Below are 4925 nucleotides of genomic sequence, written 5' to 3' on the forward strand. Positions count from 1 at the left end.
TGTATATTATTACTTGCCTTGAGTTTTTACTGTACATTCATATTTTTACTAACATCAACATTGACATCATGGGTATTTTCTTGATTATAATTATGTTCTAAACTTTGGGAACCTTTATCATCAGTTGAATTACTTGAATCTAACGTGTAAAATCAAGTTTTCTAATTAATTATTATTTGTAAGTTGTAACTAGTATTACACGCTGATGTACCTACCACTTGAAGTAAAAATTAGTTAGTTTAGAATTTTTAGACACTAAAATAGCGGTTTTAATTAATTTTTTTGCAGCTTTTCTATATGCAGCGCCACTTTGGCTTTATTCTTCTACCAGTCATAGTTACATGCGTTGTTTGTCATACAATTAGCGGTAATGGCAATAATATAAATAATAGCAAATTTAATTTAAGCAAAAGCCAATTCAATCTATAATAAGCAATCAACAGAAAAGCAATACGCAAATATTAATAAATTTCCTAAAATTACGTATTTAATTAATAATTTACATTCTTACCTTTGTTAGTGGACGTTTATTATAAAATATAATTAGTGGATGTGGACCGTGGACGTGTGGAAAATAGTAAATACTGGGTACATTTGTATCTACTATCTATACTGACTATACTTAAATAACTGATAAGTCATTAATAAATGATAACTGTATAAACAGTGTTGCCATATTATTGATAAAAATTTTAATTTTTAATTATTATATTATTGATAAAAACTAATTTATATTATTTTCATTTTTTTTCATTAACAGAAGATGGTTATGTAAAAATCTAATGCCGCCTATAAAATACGCCCGGATGCGCCCCTAGCCCCCTAAATATTCGTCTCAGAATGTACATAATTTATTAGCGATGGAATTTTATAGCACTCAAAAGAAAACACAACATATGCATTTAATATAACTTATGTATGCAACTTAATAAAAATTTTATTTTATTTAGCTAATACATATACATATATTTAAGAATAAATGAACAACTAACATAATATGCAATGAATATTAAACTAAATTTTAAATTTGGTTTCTTTGTAACCAATCAAATTTTTAGCTAACTATTCTATATTTTTAAACATTAAAAATATAGTATATGTATTTAGTAATGTACCAAAATAATATTTAATACATTTATTTACTAGTTATTAATACATAATATAATATTTTAAATAAAACAACAGATAACTTTCATCTAAAATAATTTTCCATTAAAAAGTATAATTTAATTTTTAGTAAATATACTTATAACTTTAAAACTAATTCATTTATTTTATTATTAGGTAGATTATCCAGTAACTATGAAGAGCATTAAGACTTAAATTCAGTTGATGAATTAAAAGATAATGAGATATCCTCGTTATTCAATGTTAATGATTTTCTACAACATGGTAGAAAAAGTAATCTAATTTGTTAGTACCTGAGATCGTCTAAACGCTTATTATATACCCGATTTTGCACAAATATTTTGAGAATATGTTTTTCCATTATGGTCTAATGTATGAGACAGTTTTTCAATTCACATACAGTACAGCCACATCGCTTCCGTTGAGATACTTCTTCTGAACTAAAATAATTTTAAACATAGTTCAAACCCCTTGCAAGCAGATGATTTGTGATACATTACTGATGAGCCTAGAAAGTTCTATAAAATTAGCAAAACATAATCAACTATCTAGTGATATATAGTATTGAAAATAAAATCTAGCCCTCAAGAGATCAGCAAAATTTAATTATTGATCATGAAATGAAGGTCCAATACATTTGATACTGATATATCAAGCATTGATCAAACGTTACTAGAAACAGAAAATCCTGAAAATGTAAAACAAATACATGCAAAAGAATCAGGATGAGTTAAATAGTTCAAGCAATACAACTGAACGAAGTAATACTGTACGCCCGGGGCGATCGCCCCCTCTAGCCCCCCCCCAAATACGTCTCAGGATCTAACTTAGAAAAAGAAAGAAGTCCAGTTGTCGCTCGCAGAGTCTTGTGTGTATGTCGTATGGTGGTTTTGGGAATAGCTCCTGCTAGTTTGTCTGGTGCGCCCGCACTGATGAGAGAAGACGACGTGGTCAAGCCAGCCAGAGTCGCAGGCGATGCCGCCAAAAAGAGGACTCGGCGTTTTTTGAAGAAATAGTCTTTCTTCTATACGACAGAGAGCTTTATTGTACCATGGCCCGCTTCCGCTGGCTAACGAAATTGGTTCACACGCTTTGCGAGATATTGTCACAACTCATGTGTCAATTCCTTTGTGACCATATAATAAAGTCGTTTTCTTTCATCAGTGTCAAAAGGATGTTTATAGGGTTTAGTCTGCGTGCGACAACTTGACCGTTAATTTATTTAATTGAATTTTATGTATATGTAATAAACAATGATATGTGAGCATATCATTACACTATCGTCCGATACGGCACGACACGACAAAATACTATATTAATAGTTTATTTTATATTATGAAATAATTCCCATTGGTAAGTACGTTACCACACCGACACCGACCGGATCATTCCAAAGAATTTTTTGACAGTCTTTGTCGGTACTTTTAGTGTCGGTGTAGTCGTAGTGTGAACACGGACGACACCGGTAAAAAAATTTTAAAATTTATATGATTTGATTTAAAAACAAAAATTTTAAGTTTTCAGTATTCCTTTTCGAATACAATTTGTATTAGGTAGGTACTCATTTTGATTTATCTAAATTACAATATAGCAACTTTTAATATTTGCATTTATACAAAAATCTTCATATCAAGTTTTTATTATGCTCATATTATTTTTTAGTGCTATTTTCATATATTTTTAAAATAAATTATACAATACAAGATATCATATAATATCAATTTATATAAAAATATCATAAAAACTAAAAAAAAATCAAAACAAAATATAAAATTTTAAGACGTGAATGATAATATATTAGTTATAAATTATAATAATAATAATAAAACAAGAAAATAAATTATTTCATCTGTACAACAAAAATAAATGATAATAAGAAATAATCAATCAGAATAAAACTTTGCAAATCATTATCATTACATTTAAAATATAAATATAAATAACAGTACAAAACATAAAAAAAAACGAAATTCTTCTTTAAGACAATCCAAAAATTTTAAATTTAATTTAAAAATATTAAATTGCACTATTTTGATAAAAATAACTTAAATATTTTCTTCCGTACTTAACTGCAAATAGATACCATTTGAAGAATAGTAATAACAGAGCTATAAAATTGACAAGCATATTCTGTTGATGTTTCGATGTTTTGAAAGTAAGCAGGTACCTACTTATAATATGGTTGAACGTTGAACTGATAGCTGTAAAGGTTGTTGATTTGTAAAAGTATAGATAGGTATTCAATTATGTTTGAGGTTGTGTATACCTACTTAAATTTTTCCAATTCCAATTCTGACATTATTGAAAGAAAAAAAGATGCTTAATAACAATTGCTTGCACAGTTGAATGACTCAATCTAAAGCTGAACGCTATATAGTTTGATAAGAATCTCCGGTTCCCAAAAATCTATATAAAATAAATTATTAAATACTTGAAACAGTTGAAACCAGTTATTATAGTTTTATTATATAGTTCTATTGTATTTAATTTGGTCTTATATTGAAGAATATTGAATTCAATTGTGAAAATTAAATTTAAAATGAAAATGTATACATTTTTTTTCTTTAAATAGGTTTCATATTATGTTGCCTGTGTATAGTGAATCAGTGAAAAATAAATCCCCGGAAGAAAAAGCCCTTTACCAACTAAATATATAATACATTTTATTATAGTGTAATTTATACATATCCTTTTATGTTATAAATGTTATAATAATATTTAATAAAATAATACACCTAATATTGTTTTTCATTAATTGTTAAATTATTTTATTATATTATATTGCATAATTAAATATCTAATTTATTATACTAGTTACTACATTTATTTTTTAAATAAGATAACTATAAAAATAAGTTACATCCAGTATTCTATGACATTAAATAATAACTAAATATATCACAATTAAAATTATATTATATTTATGGTTATAGGTATGTTAAAAAGGTGTAACACAATTTTTGAAATATAAGTTTATTGTTTAAAAATTTAAAATTATAAAATGTACACTACAATATAAAAAAGTATTATGTATTTAGTTGATACAGGACGTTTTTTCCTCTAGCCAAAGCTTTTTTTACCACATTTTTAAATTTGTGTTTTTTTCCCAACTAACGTTTATAGACTGTATTGTGTACATAGCATAATTTTTGTGATAAAACTTAAGTTAGATTGATTTACTTTAAACATACATCTAATTTTCCTTTAGCTGGTATTAATTCTTTGAAATTATATGTGTATTTTGTTTGGTTATTTCATCTTTAATTTTCTGAAAGAACATATAAAATTAGTATCTTGACATTCGAATATACTTGAAAAATTTATCGTCATGATCATCTGAATGTTGAAAAAGAATAGCAAATTCAAGCCCTAATGACCTTTTTTTTGTAAACTACACCCATTATCTATGTTAAAAAAGTATAATATAAACTGCGCCCAAATTTTTATCAATGTTAAAAAAATGTAATTTTAGCTGTATACAAAACTTTTGACTTATTAAAGTCTCTAATCTGTATGATTTTGCACTATTTCAATTATATCATAGAAATTTTATTTTCGTCTAGAAATACCAACACGTTATCGAAAAAAACAACGCGAAAAGTTACAAAATTTGATTAATAAATAAAATAGTGGTCAAACTCCAACTGATAATTACGTAGTCACAACATGCTATTATTTGTAATATTTGCAATTATTTTATTTTTTTAATTCATATATTTTTTTTAATTTTTAATTTAATTTTAATTTTAATTATTCATATTATATGGTTGTAATGAATCAAGTATGCATTAAAGATA

This window comes from Melanaphis sacchari, unplaced genomic scaffold (genome assembly GCF_002803265.2).
Source record: "Melanaphis sacchari strain LSU unplaced genomic scaffold, SCAv2.0 Contig119_pilon_pilon, whole genome shotgun sequence".
Lineage (NCBI taxonomy): Eukaryota > Metazoa > Arthropoda > Insecta > Hemiptera > Aphididae > Melanaphis > Melanaphis sacchari.